Source organism: Oreochromis niloticus, linkage group LG14 (assembly GCF_001858045.2).
Source record: "Oreochromis niloticus isolate F11D_XX linkage group LG14, O_niloticus_UMD_NMBU, whole genome shotgun sequence".
NCBI lineage: Eukaryota > Metazoa > Chordata > Actinopteri > Cichliformes > Cichlidae > Oreochromis > Oreochromis niloticus.
Window position 1 is genome coordinate 27,082,331 of NC_031979.2, and position 19,345 is coordinate 27,101,675.

The window sequence follows — 19,345 nt, forward strand, 5'->3', positions numbered from 1 at the left end:
ATGTAAAAAAAAACACCTTGTTTTCCCACAGTGTCTGCACTACAAAGGCTTAAAACTCAAGCGGAGTTTCACTAGACAAGTGGTTTTTAACCTGGTGAGAACCAAAAAAAAAAAAAGAAAGAAAAAACATGGTACAAATCATAAGAATTTGCTTTCATACAGAGAAAGCAGAGAAAGACCACTTATCCCAATAAAACAAGCCTATTGTAGCCATTAGCCTCTCCATGGTTACTTTTGGGAAAATAGAAACTCTGATATGATTGTGACATACATACATACACTGACCTCTTTTAAGGTGAAATGAACCATTAAAGCTACCACACAGCTGCTTATTAACCATGCAGTTGTAGTGATGCAAAGTCCAAAACAGCCCCTGTAAGGGGCAGAACTGCCAAGGAAGACTCCCTACTGTTTGTGCATGCTTATACACGGACAATACAGATTAACACAACACAACACAAAGAGTTTACGAACAATTGTTCAAGGGTTTTCTGCTGTCCACCCAGCACATTTTAAGAAGCGCACTGGCCTTGCCTTTGTAAGAGCAACGCTCCTGCGTGTGCTGACGAGAGGCGGTAACCCTGGCAACAGCTGCCAAGGTGCTGCTATCTCTTCTCCCTGCCCACTGATACCTATCACTTGCTCAGCCTCTCTCTACCTCTCTCTCTCTTTGCTGGAGTGAGTCATGATAGTGATCATCAGCTTCCTGTGCAACCCCTCACACTTATCCTCTGCAGCACACCAAGGATATGTTTTGTGCTAGTGTGAGTATGTGCTTGTGCTACAGTTTGAAATAATTGTCGACTCTCCCACACTCTTTCACAAGTTTTCACAAAAAAAACACAACTGAAAAAAAAGAAAACAGTTCTCTAACTTTAAATGTTTTTTTTTTTATGACAGCTTTACAGAAGAATGTATTTTTTTCTAAGGCATCACTTCTTTTAATGTGGCTTTCTATCTAGCATTTCTCATTAGGTGAATAGTGGTACGTGTCGGGAAATGCATACCTTTGTTTCCACTCCCACGCAGGCCAACTTATGGTCATAACTGCTGTGAAAATAGGCCACATCAAGTGTGACGTTTACTACAGAAGATGTTGTGATACCAGTGGAAAAACCGTGCTGGTTTAAACATCACAGCGAAACCCTGGCCTGACATACACATGCAGTGAACTCGCACTGCAGTCAGTTTTGACACATTGAACAAGTATAAAAATGTGTGATTGCATATTCTCACAATCTTAAGAAGAGTTTTTTAATCATTTCTCCGCAGATCTTTTGGGGGAGTTTTCCTCTGTGTTCCAGCTGGCCATGTGCGTCTGTGATCCATGTGTACAGGTGGAAAATTGCTACACTGTAAAGAGCCAACACTATGATCCAGGGGCTTCCAGCATCCGATATGCAGAGGAGATAAGGTCTGTTTGAAAGGCTAGTCACTTAGCCAAGACCCATTCATGGCCAACAACAGCTGGCTTGGCATCCGCACACCTTCATCTGACTGATCTGGCCCCAGACTCTGACAGCAGATCATAATCACATCCATTCACAATTCAATCACTTTTCTGGAACTGCGAGAAGAGTGAATGAGAAGTATGCACCTTGGCTGAGGCACATGTGTTTCATTGATGTCGAAGGGTTTCTTAGAGACGAGTATATTTTTATTGGAGGGGTACAGGGATATAAATGAAAGTCTAGGTCACGAGTATATGCTTGTGTCTGTGTATATGTGTGTGTGGCCTACTGCCACAAAGTGTGAGCACGGTACAGGATCAAATTTAAGCCACCACGAGGCAGAAACAGGTCACGAATTGCTACCAAAAATAAGTTAACATAGAATCAGATAGATATGCCAAAAAGTTGCACTTCTTCCTTTAACTCAGAGATAACTGTAGATAAGAAAACCTCTTCTGCTTGTTTTATCATTCTGAAATGTCACAATGTACTCTACATTACAGGATGACTTAATTACAAGAGAAGTTAAGACATTTCTTGAGCATAAATTGAGGTAATTTTGGTATTAAGCATGATGCCACCTCTGATACAATTTATTTTGATGTATTCATGCTGTTATCAAGAATGCAAAGTCTAATTTTTATTGATTATAAGAGGCATTTTGGAGCAGCAATGACTGTATTAATAATCACTGTATATATAAGCTACGCATCAATAGAATTATCACTTTGAATTTGTATGAAATATTTGACACATGTTGATAAATTCTGACATGGCTTTTATACTTTTCTCAGTGGTGGGAAGTAAGTATTAAATCACCATTATTAACCACTTGACATTTGCCTGTGTGAAAATCAGCTGTAGTTTTTTTTTTTTTCAGAATATTTAAAATATAACATCATTATCTGGAAAAAATTAAAATTATGAACACGATTCTTAAAAGAAAGAGAAGGCCTTGTTGTAGGTATTGAACATCTTCCTAATATCAACACTGACACACACGCACACACATTAAAACTTACATGTAGAAGACTTTGATGCATGTCAAGATTTTCTGTTACGTTACGTAAAGTGCATTTAGTTTCTGGAGACTTAGAAAATGCACACGGTGGATTTCTGTGTCAAACAGGAACTGAAAGAACCACAATTATTCTCCAAAATTTGGGAAAAAACCCCTCATTATTTTATGAAATATGAATTTGTTTTAGGTAATTAAGTAAAAGCCTTTGGTGCTCATTTTTAATATGCATAAACAAACAGATGAATATTTTTTTTTGACACGTTTGCACAGATTCAACAGCTCTGACTACATCCTGTGGGGGGGAAAAAGTATCACAGAGCGATAGAAGGTACAACAAGATGCTGCTGCTGATTTTAGATTATCTCATTTGGCTCATGGCTGCAGCATCATTTATCTTTTGAGAAAGGGTTGTGACATTTATGGCAGGAAGAAGGCCTTCCAAGGGTTTGAGGGCATGGCAGACGCACAGAGATGGAGATTTTAAATGAGGCCAGGACAACGCTGGAGCTCACTGGGTTTGGGACCTCTGGGAATTGGTAAAGCCCTGTGGAGCCAGCGGCGGCTTAGGTTTCTCCCCTGACACTTTCACAAATGCTACATTACCATTCACACAGATGTGCAACCAACCTGAGGTGGCCGTGTCTTTGTTGTACTTACATAGAAACAAAAAGCAAACACATCATGAAACGGACCTATTAATTTCACATGCATTATGAGCATACATGCAAACACAGGCATTCGCACTCGCTGAAGCTCATTTTAATATGTGTAAAATATAGGGATGGAGGTCTCCATTTAGCTTCTTCACTTTACAGAAAATGAGACCTGTCAACGATGATCTACACTTGTGGTGCAGTGTTCCATGGACTGTAATGATGCATAAAACATCCAACAACCACTGATTTACTTTTGCTTTTAATTATTGCTTGGCCCATACTGTATGTGTGTGTGTGTGTGTGTGTGTGTGTGTGTGTGTGTGTGTGTGTGTGTGTGTGTGTTTGTGCGTGTGCGTGTGAAAGTGTGAGAGCAGGACCCACAGAGTGCACTGATGGGGCAGAGGCACTTCCACCCTTGTGCTGTTCAAGTTGACAAGAAAACCGCAAAGTAACTTCTGCTACCTCTACTGGAACAAAAGGTCAAATATCATTCTTAGCCAACTTTCAGTTATGTCCAGTTCCCTTTAAATGCAGCTCTTGTGCAAAATATTTTTAATTTCTCTTCTTTAATTGATTCATTTATGAATTTGCAACGTGTAAGTTCTTTGCGAAACTTCTACAATGTGTAGCATTTGCATTGGCCAGGAATGAAACTCAAGAAGAGCAGCAGCTTCTGCAAATGGTGTGCATTTATAGCTCAGAATAATTTACTTGGTGTTTCAGTAAGCTCTTCTTTGAGTTTTAGTGTACTGTTTCAGGCCTGTTGGGTTGTCATTGGGTACTTTTATGGCTTTCCTACACATTCAGCATCTGGTATTAACCGTTTCACTTGAACACTTTGCTGTTGCAACAAGTGGTGAGTTCAAAATTTCATAAATAACATTACTATCAGACCACATCAGCACATAAACTGGTTGTAGCTAAAAGTCACAAGAACAAAACCAGCTTCAATAATAACTTCATTCTTCTGTGTTCAGGTGAAGTGAAACTGGTCACAGAGACGGAACACCACAGCAGCCGAGAGCTAAAGGTCCTGACCCTCGGGTCAGCTGAGCAGCAGCATGTGTGGGACAGAAAAAGCAGCAGTTGAGAGAAGCTCACAGCGCTGGCTGCCTGTGTGGCTTCCCCATTGGTCGCTGCTTCCTTGTCTGCAGGGGAAGCAGGACAGTGCCAGGGTGCAATGTTTTATGAGCTGGTCTCAACCGAACTCACCACATTCCCACAAGCATTGCAATGAAGGACGTGACTCTGGCCACGCAGCTGCTGCAGCCAGACCACAGGCGGCGTGCACTAAGCATCATAACACATACACATTCACATAATATACTGTATGCGTACATATACATGCACATAGACTGGTAGAAATATTGACTCACTGTAGTTCCGTTAAGTAACACAAGAATTGCAAAGATTTGTTTAATTAATGAGGAATTATTCAGTCGTTTTGTTTCTGAAGCGCTACATTTAGCAACTTTATTTATTCTTATGTCGCAATCTAAAATAAAATCTAAAGTTTTTACTTTCTGGCTTTTTCACTCATATCTGTTAACCTCATTAAACAAATGGAAACTTTCTCACACGTTTGGGCTTTGCTAAATCTGCTGTACATATGAATAAAAATCTACTTATGTAGCAATGCACATTTCCAGTGTTCTCTTTTAATATTTTTGAAATTGCCTTTTGGCTTTTCTAACTCACATCATTTTTAGCACTAATATTTTTTTCCTTTTTATGTTTGTGGCATGACCTGTGAGTCAGCTTCTGCATGCAGCTTGTTTCTCAGACTTTATTGACATTCTGGACTGACTCACTACTGATGCTGATCCTGTCAAATAGTTGGAGAAAAGGCCAAAGTAAATAGAAAAAAAGCTATTACATGCATTTTTCTCACTACATAAAAGGCAAAGTTTCTTAAATTCAAATGATAAAGTATTGTAACTACCACATTACAAAAAAGATAGATATTTGGAGCATGTGTTTGTGCATGGAATATGTGTCGACACTGATAAAACTAATCCTGTTTATCTAAACCCAGTTTTAGCAACGGAGGCTGAACTTTAATCTCAAAACTCATCTCATCTCAAAATTAGACTTTGTTTAGCTACCTTAGCTTGCTAGTAATTATTTTGACCCTATTAATTTGACCATAGCCATCATTAAGGAGGAAAGTGCCTGATACACGCAGACAGGTTCCCAGTTTTCCTTGTCGTGTGCTCTGATGAGAGATTCGTGCACAAAGTTGACATAATTTACATCCTACAGCTTGTTTCCTGTTAATGGACTGATTGGCAGATGGTCATAGTAATAATGCCATTAAACTTAAAAATGTCCTATCATATAAATGTGGCAAAACTGAAATAACACAAAAAAAGCTTTAAATATAGAGAAAAAATTAAAGAAATTAAACTTTATCCTTGTCTTATTTTGTTGCCGGGAGATTTTAAACCACTTTTCACTTCATAAATCCTAAATTTTGATCTCCATAACTCCATTCTCTGGTTGAGAAAAAGACCTAGTATTAAGAAAATGTTGGCCCCCTTTCATTATGTGCAAATCCTCTACGTTGACTCTGGCCAAATGATGTTCTCCATGAGCATAAACTAGCCTACAAATCTATGAAGTGTGGACATGGAGAATTCCAGTGGCCTTTTCATACCTGTCACACAGTCAAATGCCACATACTGTAATAATAAAAGGAAGGTTCCCATGTCCTGTTCAGCCCGACACTCAAACATTGTAATAAATTCTTGACACAATCGCGCAAGCACAAATCACCGCAGTCCTCCCTCGTGACTCAGATCGCAAAGTCAAAAACAGATTTTGAAAAGGAAGGCATTCAGTGGGTTTCAAGTGTGTGTTGGCATATCCTGTGTGAGGTTGACCAGAGATAGATTACACGCCCAGAGTGTGTGGTGACCTGTGCCGCAGCCAGCCAGCAGCGGTTTCGATTGTAACACTAAATCATTTCATATCACATCCATATTTGCTCTTCCCATGGCAGTTAGGAGCTGCAATCTTAACCCGCAAGTCACTACAGGAATGCTCAATGACACAAAGTTTCAACAAGTTAGAAAAATTATACAGTTTACACAAATAAAGAGTCAGTGTTCAGCTCCTCCAAATAGGAGCTTGAAGCACAGCTTACAGTGCTAATAATGATATACAAGCACCTGCATGTGTGGTATTAAACTAAGATAATAAGTAACGAGCATGCATAAGCTCTGCATGATGCATCCATACCAGTTCACAATACAATGTACAATGCTACTGAATACAAAGTGTGAGCCACCAGAAGCATTGTTTGGATAAGATGGCCTCTGTGTTTCGAATCTTTATCTCCAAGGAGAGTGAGGAGAAAAACTGAGGAAGGCTTTTATAGCTATGGCATCAGACGGATTTGAGTGTGAGAAAATGAATAACTCAATATATGAGATATGTCTTTCTTGGGTGTTTGACTTGTTTTGACAGAACTGTACCAAAGTATACATGCACAGGAGTTATCAGTAAAACTTTATCAGATCAACACTGACATCTGTTGGTGGTCTGATCTTTTACATCTCTTACGCAAACGCTAATGTCATCATCACAAGAAAATATTTTTACAGTATGAAGTCATTTAAAACCTGCCAAAGCACACATTTTTCTGGTTTTTGAATGTACTAAATTTCTAAACATTTAAATTTGTAATTGTAACTTTCTGTTAACAATTTAATGACACATAAGAAAAACAAGAGGTACAGCAGTGCTCTCAAACTTTTAGCACTCAAAAGTTATTATTTTATACCCTTCCCCTGATCTTTGCCTTGCTTCCACCTAGAGATTTATTGAGTCCTTACAGAATGTTCTTGGCTTGGTTTTAGTCCTGACATGCAGTGCTAATTTTAAGACCCTGTACACATACAGTATAGCGTTGTCTACCTATGGAAACAATGTTCAGTCCTTTCTATTTGCTACAGACAGACTCCAGTCAGGTTTTATGTGCATCCCTAGGATTATTAAAACAAACAGAACGTATATTGCTTTGTAAATGTAAAAGATTTCAGCTTTTTGATCTCCAAAACCAAATTCTTTATGTCACATTTTGTGTCTAGACACACCACATTTATTCATTTAAAACCCATTTAATGACAAAAGTGTACTGGATCAACTACACCACATACGGGCGCATATAATTTTTCATGCTTTAGTGTGAAAAAATAACAAAATCACGGAAAACACGAAAACACATTCTTCCGCGATTGCTTATAAAACGAATCACACTGTATCATCCCTTAATCACAAACGAATCTAAAAAAAAAAAAAATCAACTTACGCCATTTTAAAAGAATGATGTTTGCGGATAGTTTTTTTTTTTTTTTTTTTTTCATAATGCTAATATTTTTTAAGGGCTGGTTCATGGTGCACTTATATAAAAAACATGGAGGTGGTATAAGGCTGCAGATTTCCAACCACGTCTTACAATACCAGCACCTTTCTGCGTTCCTCTGTCAAGGTTAGGCGGCGGAGATAATACAAAGATGTGTGAGCATGTGGGGGAGGGGTAGGGGTGTGTGTGAGTCATCTGGATGAGTCATGTGCAGTGTGTGTGGACAGCTCGGGGAAGGATGGATATGGAGAGGAAGGCTGGGGTGTGGAGGCCAGGGCGGAATAGCTAAGGTGTCACGGTGCTCTGTTTGACTGAACTGAACCACCGCTGAAGAACACATGTTTTACTGTCTGACTCCGTTCCATCAGAATAAGTGAGCAAACTGTATGTGTAAGAGCCGCTGCTGCTACTGTATGCTCTGCCTGATACATTTTTCATGTATTCCTGAGGGACGGAATGACGAATGCAGTTTAATAACATTCATATGAGTGAGCGCATGCCTGCAGTAAGTGCTCACGGCCAGCAGGGGGGCCCTAAATATGCAGATAAGGCAACATCTCAAAGAGAGCTATATTGTACTGTGAAGGAAAGAGTCCACAGACTATATGAAAGTTGGGGGGGGGGAAGAAATTAATCTTCGTGGCTGTAATTTAGGCACTCATAATTTTTATGTTTGCATTTTATTAAGACTCATCTCTCAGAGTTTTAACATTTGATTCAGAAATCATCCTAGAAATCCTTTATTTTCTCATTCAATTCTCTTTTTTCTCCCACCCAGCAAAGAACAGAGTCACATCAAGGATTCCTCAGTGTCTCTGTAGCTACACTCACCATTTTATCCTTGTAACCTAGAATATAGATGGGCTGCCACCATTTCACACGGCATATAGAGAAAACCTGAGATATTTAACTTACTGACAAAGTAAAAGTGCCATGACAGGTATAAAAGTAAGCGATCAGTGTTGTGCTGTGTTAGTATCTCTTTGGTTAGGAGAATCGTGATCGGCTGAGTCAGGCTGACGAATTTGTCCAAATTTATCTGATTTATCCTGAATGAGTCAGTGGAAGACTCTATACATTGATTACACAGCTTCCTGCCTTAAAACAAGCCTGTGACGAATGTACTGTACACATGCGCAGAAGGTATGAAGGCATCTACATTACAGGATTCATGTACTATAAAAGAAAACGAGTGATCATCCTGCATGGGCAGCACATTTGGATGAGCTACAAACGCAATTTGTCTCTCTTTTACAGAGCCCGCACCTGTACCAGTGAATGAACAGTTGTGTTTTGTGGTATCCAACTAGCTTCAGGTGATACAGTTTAATTAATTCGCTCCCACTAACACTGGCTTTTCAACAAGGAGGGGGTGATAGAGAGCTGGGGGTGGGGGGGTGATGATAAAAGATTCATGAGCCGTGGAGATGTTAGGATGAAGACGGAGCTTTTATGTCAGTCTAAGTGAAAGAGATGTTTTTACCAAGGGAGCCCCCAAATAAGAATACATGACAACCAAATACATCACAGTACATATGTAACATTATTTAGGGCACTGAATATGATAAAAGGCAAGAAAAGGTGAGAAATCCCCACGTTGCTTTCTTTCATTGTCGTACTCAGCAAAGGGTAATTCCAGATTTTAATAATTTTTACATAGCTCCAGGCCCACAGATCTAACAAGCTGCAGACTAGAAACCAGGCTGAATCACTGTTGTGCCTCAGTGCATGTAAAACTATGTAGCTGTGGTAGAATGAGGGACAGAGACAAGGGGAAGAAGGAGAGAGCGTGACTGGGTAGGAAGGAAAAAGGAAGGAAAAAAGAGAGGTGAATGAGTAGGAAGAGGAAGAGTGGTAAAGCAGAATACTGATTAGGGGTTTGTGGGAGGGTGTGGTGGTGTCAGGGGGGAAGTGAGGTAGGAGAAGTAGTCTGCAGGTGAACACTGAATCCCATGGGGTCTTTCTCCCTCTCTTTCCATCTGCTTATGATCTCCCTGTAACCACCACATAGAGAAATGACCAGATAGTGACCGGATGGAAAGGGACCGCATGATAGACGGAGGAGTGTGAAGAGCAGCATAATAGCAGGGAGAATCATTTGCACTTGCAGAAAGAAAAATGGCATAAGGAATCAAATAGTGGGAACACAGAAATTCCCTGGACATCAAAGTGGCACCTTCACAGCACCTCCAACTTGCTTTTTATCCAGCTATCTCCATGTGCTCTCTCCTTTCTCTGATAAAAGCAACTGCTGCATTGGAGAGCAAGGCTGTTTTTTTTGGGGGGGGGGAGGTTTCCTGAGGTAAAAGTAAAAAGCAACTGGGTTGAGGGTTGAGACGGGGGAGGTAGGGATGGTACTCCAGTACAACATGAGACAAACAGCGAATTTGAAGCAAAGAGTTGTGAAATATAGCCTGAGGGCAAAAATGGGGGTGGGTATGTTGAGGGGGTGAAGTAAGCGTAAGAAGATAAGGTGCACTGAGAATTTTGCTCCCTGTGACGTATTACTTTTTCATTCTTAATTCATGAAACCCTAGTGAGAACATTGATGGCTGGTTCTGGCATTTGTGTGAGTAAGAGGACTGACCAAAGTTACCTCTGATTGTGCATGACTTATTCATGTTTGGCTCATTAGTTTGTATAACTCATCATATCTTCAGGTCTCTCTTCTAGACATGATTTTCTGGAACTCTAAGAGAGCTGGACTTTAATGAATATGGGGTTTGGGTGTGTGTAATTGGGGGAGGGGAGGTGAACTAATGGCTTACAAAATTATTTAATTAATTAATAATTAAGGGGATTTTCAAACTGCTTTTTAACTGCTTCATATCACATAACTTAGTTGGCAGCTATATCAGCAACGATTCAGACACTGACCTGATTAAATACAGTTTCTTTGTCAAAGTCATAGAATAAATTTGGGAATTTCTCTACAAGTGTCCACAGATATCAGAGTGAACTCCTCAGTTTTTTGTCATTTTGCGTCTGTACACCACCACACTGGAATTTACTTTACACGATCAAGATGCAACTGAAATGCAGACTTTCAGCTTTAATTCAAGGAGTTTTAGAGAACGCTTTGCATTGACTGTTTAGAATTACAGCCATTTTAAACACATTTTTAAAACAATTTCAGATGCTGAAAATTTAATTGGACAATCTGACATTCTTGTGAGAAAAATCCTTTGCAATCAATGATTGCCTGAAGATTAGAACTCGTGGACATTACTACACCCTGTGTTTCATCTATTGCACAGCTCTGCTAAGGCTTTATTGCAGCTACCTTCAGTTACTGCTTGTTTGTGGGTCTTTCTGAATTCAGTTTTATATTTATTAACTGAAAAGCATGCTTTATTGGGCTGAGATCAGGTGACCAACTGGGCATTAAGAATATCCCATTTCTTGAGAAATTTGCCATCTGTTTGGTTTTGCAGCATTTAACTCAACACTCTGTATTTCCATTTTCATTAAATGGAAATGCAAAGGGTTGATAGTGGACTTTGACAATTAAAATGACCATGAAACTGACGTCCAAGAATGTACAAGACTGCTTATTTTGCATCTTCTTAAGTTTTAACGATCTGTCTGATACAGGGAGTGCAGAATTATTAGGCAAATGAGTATTTTGTCCACATCATCCTCTTCATGCATGTTGTCTTACTCCAAGCTGTATAGGCTCGAAAGCCTACTACCAATTAAGCATATTAGGTGATGTGCATCTCTGTAATGAGAAGGGGTGTGGTCTAATGACATCAACACCCTATATCAGGTGTGCATAATTATTAGGCAACTTCCTTTCATTTGACAAAATGGGTCAAAAGAAGGACTTGACAGGCTCAGAAAAGTCAAAAATAGTGAGATATCTTGCAGAGGGATGCAGCAGTCTTAAAATTGCAAAGCTTCTGAAGCGTGATCATCGAACAATCAAGCGTTTCATTCAAAATAGTCAACAGGGTGGCAAGAAGCGTGTGGAAAAACCAAGGCGCAAAATAACTGCCCATGAACTGAGAAAAGTCAAGCGTGCAGCTGCCAAGATGCCACTTGCCACCAGTTTGGCCATATTTCAGAGCTGCAACATCACTGGAGTGCCCAAAAGCACAAGGTGTGCAATACTCAGAGACATGGCCAAGGTAAGAAAGGCTGAAAGACGACCACCACTGAACAAGACACACAAGCTGAAACGTCAAGACTGGGCCAAGAAATATCTCAAGACTGATTTTTCTAAGGTTTTATGGACTGATGAAATGAGAGTGAGTCTTGATGGGCCAGATGGATGGGCCCGTGGCTGGATTGGTAAAGGGCAGAAAGCTCCAGTCCGACTCAGACGCCAGCAAGGTGGAGGTGGAGTACTGGTTTGGGCTGGTATCATCAAAGATGAGCTTGTGGGGCCTTTTCGGGTTGAGGATGGAGTCAAGCTCAACTCCCAGTCCTACTGCCAGTTTCTGGAAGACACCTTCTTCAAGCAGTGGTACAGGAAGAAGTCTGCATCCTTCAAGAAAAACATGATTTTCATGCAGGACAATGCTCCATCACACGCGTCCAAGTACTCCATAGTGTGGCTGGCAAGAAAGGGTATAAAAGAAGAAAAACTAATGACATGGCCTCCTTGTTCACCTGATCTGAACCCCATTGAGAACCTGTGGTCCATCATCAAATGTGAGATTTACAAGGAGGGAAAACAGTACACCTCTCTGAACAGTGTCTGGGAGGCTGTGGTTGCTGCTGCACGCAATGTTGATGGTGAACAGATCAAAACACTGACAGAATCCATGGATGGCAGGCTTTTGAGTGTCCTTGCAAAGAAAGGTGGCTATATTGGTCGCTGATTTGTTTTTGAATGTCAGAAATGTATATTTGTGAATGTGGAGATGTTATATTGGTTTCACTGGTAAAAATAAATAATTGAAATGGATATATATTTGTTTTTTGTTAAGTTGCCTAATAATTATGCACAGTAATAGTCACCTGCACACACAGATATCCCCCTAAAATAGCTAAAACTAAAAACAAACTAAAAACTACTTCCAAAAACATTCAGCTTTGATATTAATGAGTTTTTTGGGTTCATTGAGAACATGGTTGTTGTTCAATAATAAAATTATTCCTCAAAAATACAACTTGCCTAATAATTCTGCACTCCCTGTATGTTTATCTAGATTATTCAGTCTAATTCTGGCCTCCTTCACTTGCATCGACACCTCTTTGGACCTGATATTGAGAGTTTCAGCAAAAAAAGATCCAAGTTCAAGACTTTAAATCAATTCAAATCAATTTTATTGCCTTAAATTGTCAGAAAAAATGAAGAAACTGACCTAATCTGGCAATGAAACTGGTTAGTCAATTACTTTGGGGCTTAAAATGGGGAACTGTACATTAAAATGGTGGTCATTCCTAAACTATATAAATATGCAGTACTGTGATATCCCCTTTTGATTTAAAGTCTCCACTTCAATCACATCTCAATACCTTTATATAAAATCCACTGTGGTAGTGTAAAGAGGCAGAACTACAAAAAATGAAGTCTCATAGCATGCAGATTTTGCAGTGTGTTTTTTTCTCTCCAGTTTTTAAAAAGAAAACACATGGGATCGATGTTAGGCATTAATAAAACTGCAGTGAGGCAGCACAAATAAGAGTGATATGAAAAATACTGTATCATTCTTATGGAGATCATAATGCTTACACAGTATCAGTTAAGAATTGATTTGCTTATTATAGTTTTTCATATCGTTGACTCAGGTTTTTCATCTGTAAAGATTTCCTGCTGATTTATTACAAACACAGACACACACACAAGCAAACAACAACGTACATTTAACTCATTGTTTACTTGATTATCTGCAAGTTGATGCGGTCTGTGTGATGAACTCACAGGTCTGCTATCACTCATATACTGTCCTAACCTGTGATGTCACGTGTCTCCATAACACCTTTGTTCACCAGCACTAACTCTCATCCTTTAATCCTTATATTTGTGCCCCCCCTCCCTCCCTCCGCTCTTTCTTTCTCACACTAAACTAGTGAATCATCACTGTCACTCCCTCCCTCTTCTGTTAACTGCAGTTTTCTTGCTTGTACACTCACACATTGAAAATCAGCCATCAGCAGCCAGTGAAAGAATACCACCTATGAGAAGGAGAGATCAACGTGAGAGAAGAAGGAAAGAAAAAAGGGACGCCATTGCAAAGATAGAAACGTATTTACAAGGATCACGACACCTTTTTGCCTCATTAGAATGTCGTTTTTAGCATGACGAAGGCTTGCTGTCTAGCCATCAGTAGCTCCTGTACACCTCCTACACACATCTGCAGCATGTCTGTCCTTTAAGTCATTATAAGTTAATGATAATGTAAAAGTCCAACTACTGCCACAACTTTGGTCAATTAATTTGGAAATATTTACGCAACACAACTTTGTGGTCGTGTCTTTTAAAACACACAGTCAAAATCTTTTTTTTTCTGCCTGTATGCTCTCTTTGATAGAGTTCGATATCAGAAAAAAACACACCTGGAATCAGCTGAGAGGAGTGCCAAAAGAAGAGGAAGTATTTTAGAAGAGAAGATGGAGGTGATATAAGTAAAATAGCTTAATATTAAGATTACAATCTTTCTGTTAAGGGAACCGTATTATATACTAAACCAGAAGCTCTAAGTATCTAATATTGTTCATATACTTGAAACACTACAGAACTGCTGAATTTGTGCATTCTGACTTAATCATGTGTGTCTCAAAACTACAGACATGTCTGTAGGTTATTTAGAGACATTAACTAAAGGTGTGCTGACAATAAACCACTAAATACCTTTCTGTTACTCCAACCTAGAATGGAGCCACCTTGTAATTGTAATTGTATGACATAAAAAAATGACACATCAAACAGGTTCATACCACAATCTCCACTTGCTCCATTTCTGTCTTGATCTGGAGTACAGTAGCTCCGTTGTGCCTCCTTGAGATGATTCACAAATGGCAAAGATCACTTGGATCTTTGTAATTATTCTCTAATGAGGAGAGGAGGGTGATTTTTATAAAATTGGTTCAAAGGATAAATTATGTTAAGGATCATCTACTTGGCACACGCAAAGATGAGATATAAGAGTCACACGGATCAATATAGTTTTATACGAAACAACTTTTTCCCCTCTCCTGCGAGATGTCTTGCTCACACCTCTCTGTCGCAAACAGGCTTGTGCACTTCCAGAACAATTTCCTGGAGGACAATTACAACACTGGTCTTAAACATACCCGAAAAGTACAAGCTGTATCAGGGGGTGGTATTACTGTACCCACCAGAAAAGCTAAAGTGTTTCTCCCCGACCCCTTATCATGCCCCCCCACCCCTTCCTTTCTTCCTCCCCTCGCGGAACCCTGAGCGTCCTCCTGTTGACTAAATTTTCTCGATGACGTAAGAGTCCACGTACGACGGCCATGTAGGTGATGCTTCTGAATGAATGAGTATCCCCTCCCATCTCCATTACTAGTACTACGGGATGTCTATAAGAGCAGATCGCTGGGACAGCCCGCTGAATTTCATGCGATACTGAGGAGGAAGAGCGAGATGCTGAGAAACATTGAAAAAAACACATTTAATTTACTTTGCCGAAAATTACGCAGTAGTGCCGAGGATGAGGTTAGGACATGACTCTTATATAGAGTCATGAACACGTTTGCCGCCATCACGTTATAATTTTACGAGGTGGGAATGGCAAAACCTGTGTTTTCTTTATAGTTTGATCAAGTCTTGAACTAAAGAAACCTCAGCTGCGCCAGTGAAGTCTAAAGGTAAGTTTTTTTTCCTCTCTCTTTTCATTATGTCAGTTTTAGTTGTCTCGAACCACATGTAGCAAGAAATTCGAAATAGTGACGAGCTCGTTAAATTAGTGTAACATCACTCTATCTAGCCTTTCACATAATTTTCCTCTGCGTGTCTTTTTGTGAATGTACGGTAGACTACAGAGGCTGAAAGTTACTGCAGTGTGAGTCACTTTGGCGCACATGGGCAGTGACAACTGTGGAAAAAAAGAGGAGAATGTCTTGTAGGGTGTAGGCTACGTTGATTGCATGTTAACCAGGTTGGATCCCCGCAGATAGTAAGCGAATCACGACTAGAGGCTGAATCCTTTTTTTCTTTGTTCCTTTTTTTCTTCTTTTTCCCCGTAGGGAATCATTCTTTGTGGGACGTGTCAGAACCGCCTGTTTTTTTTTTTTTAAATTTATTAACACCAAAGACCCGTCCATGTAATCAGGGCGATAACAAACAACGTGAAGGCATGATTGTTAGATTCAAGATGATCTTATTTATAACGAGCATCATAGCGTAAATCTTAAGGTGCCAGTCGGTGAGCTTAACGTTGTATCCATACCTGACGTATGAAACACGTACTTTAAATACAGTGACCTATTATTCAGGCGGAGATCCTCTCTATAGTTCGCCAGTTTTCCCTTTTCCCCCTCCTCATGGTAAAATGACATCGTGACGTATTCTTGAGATGAAGTCAATTTTGCGTCATTCCTGCGCACATGCAGACGACTTCCAATCACACAGCGGAGGGCTTTAAAGACACAGAGCGAGCCGCCTATATACGTCTGCCACCTGCATTGCGATGTGTCTCCATACTAGGAGAGAGGTGAGGGGGTGGGAAGGCCTGGGGGGTCTGATGAAAACTCCCCAAGGTAACTCCTGGAAGGGGGCATGACAAGAATTATAATGCGCATGGTCCAATAACATCTCCCACGGGTTTTTGGCTTTAATGTCCAATTGCGCCAGGTATCCACATGGGCTATAAAGGATTTGGCAAGTGCACTAGTTTAGTGTCGCTGTCCATTGTCCTGTAGATGGTCTGAAAATTGATTCGCATTTGACTGCATGTAAATGACACTGATGATTATGACAGTACAGTACTAAGAGCCGAGCGCTGATGGTTAGTGTCCGTAGAGTGTCTCATCCTCCAGAAAATTATTAATGTAAAAAAATAAATAAATAAAGTAAATTAACAGATGTTTTAGATTTTTCTCAGCGTGACCTGGGAAAACCTTTACCCAGTCCTCCGTGTTAGTTTCTGCTTTGCGTCATAGTTTAACACCAATTACTTTTTAAACTCTCTGACCTCTGCCTACCGTGTGTGCGGCTCTTAAAAATAGAGTCGCGCATCTCTGGGGATATTTACGGCTGACGTAGCTGCAGAAACTCGACCAGCAGTGTTTCTCTGTCACTGGATGATCTTCAGGACCATGGACAGTGACAGAATCCAGCTACTCTGTTAAAACTAATTGGTCTCATTTGAATGAATGAAACCCACAAAATATTCTTACATTTGTTACATTTGTTGCTCCACATGAGTAACAGCTACACTTTGATAAATGTCATTAATGTGAGAACTAATGTAAGGTACTGACAGTGACCCCATTGGAGATAGACCGAAAAACAAATATGATGCAGGAACAAGCTGAAGTCAGTGGTAACCTCTGATTGGGCTTCAACACCAACTTCTACACTATCCTCACTCACAGTGCTTTTCCCTTTTTTTCTCCACACATTTCTAGATTCCTCCAGAAGAGAAACTGTTTATGTGAAAATACACAAATCACCATCACCAACCACTTTACCCTGCCTGAAAGAGGCCAAACAGCCAATACACAAATATCCGATGAGCGCTTGAGTGTACATAAATTTCCTGACTGCTGACGTAAGTCCGAGAGTTACTCAGCTGGGCTTGCATAAGCCGCCAATTCACCCCATTCTTCCGTCCATCTCTATCTTGTGGCTGACTCATAGATAATCGGCATGGAAATCAATACCACAAACACAAGAGAGCTATGAAACCGCCAGTCTGGCCTTGCATTGCCTAGGGCCTCTGGCAGGAAAGGCCATGTTGTTTGTTTCCTGGAGTAATGTGTCATAGTGCATGATCTAATTTGGCTAATTTCATACTATGTGCCAAAGCAATATTCTAGAAACTGCAAAGAGCTCATTTTCCTTTGCACATCGGACCTTGACTTGTTTATGTAATGCAATTATGGCTGACATTACATTGTTCAGCAAAGGGCAACAGCATGCTATATCCCTTACTCTGCACCCCCACCTTTCCTTCTGCATGCTGTTATGGGCTGGTATGCGAGTACTTTACTCACTGCAGCCAGATATAATAATATGCTAGTGCTCTGTTTTATCAGTCAGTGCATCAATACCTTGGCTCTAGACTGCTTACTGCTAAAACTCCTCCAAAGTACAGTAACAGTCTACAGTCATGGCTACTGACGTCTGGCAAGCCTCTGCACTGAGTGACAAATTTCACCTTTGTGACTGTAAGAATTAAGCTGAGTGGGAAGATGCTGATGTACTGTATGAAGTTTCCTGTCGGAGCCCAGCACTACTGAAGGCTGCATCACCAACATCATAAAACCACAGAGGACGTCAGTGGTTACCACAGCCAATCATATTTCTCCTGCTGTCTCCATGGTGACCGTGGCATTAGATTGTTACTGTAGTAACAGCACCAGTGGTAACAGTCTACAGCCATGGTCGCTAGGGGGCAAAACATACATCTGAACCAGAGTGGTTCACATGAGGAAGTTTATGAAAGACACATTAGACACATCATACATCTAAGAAACAACATGGGACTTATTAATCACAGTAATAAGAAGATATTTTAAGATAGATAGATAGATAGATAGATAGATAGATAGATACTCTTGAGCTGCATGTTTGAATCTTACCACTGTAAAGTATGGCTTCTTATTAATAAATTATTTAAACATGAGCACACGACACTTTGTGTTTTTAATGATTGGAGCTGCTTTTTAATAATCAAGTCAGAGCTCAAATTTAACCACACAGGGGTGACTTTTGGCTTAACATAAGTTCATTCCTTTGGGGAAGGACACAGGCTGGATAAATCAGTTTAAAAATTTAGTCAAATCAATCAGATAAGAGAATGCAATCACCATCAACTGTTTTTCTTTTATTTAAAAGGTGATTTTTGTCTGTAGATCACCACATGCTGTTTTTTTTTCATCATCACAAAAATTTACTGTTCAGAGACCAAGACTCAGATCAGGAAATTAGCACAGTAATAGTAATCAATCAGATTTTAATATCTGCAGATGTAGTAATGTGGAGATATTAAAATCTGATTGATTACCATTACTGGGCTAATTTCCTGATCTGAGTCTTGGTAAAGATCTGAATATTTCTTTCATGCTTTGCAGCATTTTTGGCAATTTAAAATTAGAAGAGGCTGATTGTAAAGGGTTCAAAAGAAGACTCTAAATTATGCTGTGTCCTTGGTGCCAAAACAAATGAGAGGAAATGAATAAAATGAATGATGTGATGTAGGACTCCATAAATAAGCGTCATTCGGTGAATTGCTCTCAAGTGGCCTCATAATTTCATGGTAATCTTCTGTTCCACAAGGTAGTCTCAAGGTAAAAGATATTTCTTTTAGAGCTAGGATTCCAAGTAACAGAACGTGTTCAGGAAACTGGCTGAACGATATGCATGATATTTTCTGAATCTGACAGCTAGAAAGGATAAAAAAGGTATACAGTTGAAAAGATATCTCCACATTCAGAAAATATCATAAATATGGCTCAGCTAGCTTCTGTCTCATTTATTTTTTTTAAACAAACACAACTCTCTTACAGTCTTGGAAAATAAAATGTTACAGTCTTTGAAATGAAGTGAATTTTCACTGGCCTTGTTATTTGTAGCTTATAGTGATATATTTTGGACCTTTGCTAACTTTATATAAGGGTACAAAAAAAGTGCAAAATTAGATAAACAGTAACTATTATTTATTCAACCCAGAGAAATCACATTCAAAATGATCACTTAAAGTATCAGCATGCA

The 19,345-nt window shown here is 39.7% G+C and overlaps 2 long non-coding RNA genes across 2 annotated transcripts in view; both read left to right on the forward strand.

Moving 5' to 3' along the window:
* The first annotated feature begins 625 nt into the window (after positions 1-625).
* LOC102081189 (uncharacterized) lies at positions 626-4,690 on the forward strand. Its single transcript, XR_269841.3, has 4 exons — positions 626-764; positions 1,273-1,414; positions 3,492-3,607; positions 4,106-4,690. It is a non-coding gene; the product is annotated as an uncharacterized LOC102081189 (long non-coding RNA).
* Positions 4,691-14,994: 10,304 nt separating this feature from the next.
* Positions 14,995-19,345, forward strand: part of LOC112842160 (uncharacterized) — a 41,024-nt gene continuing 36,673 nt past the window's right edge. Inside the window, exon 1 of the long non-coding RNA XR_003213849.1 lies at positions 14,995-15,276. This is a non-coding gene — a long non-coding RNA (uncharacterized LOC112842160). The remainder of the gene's footprint in view (positions 15,277-19,345) is intronic.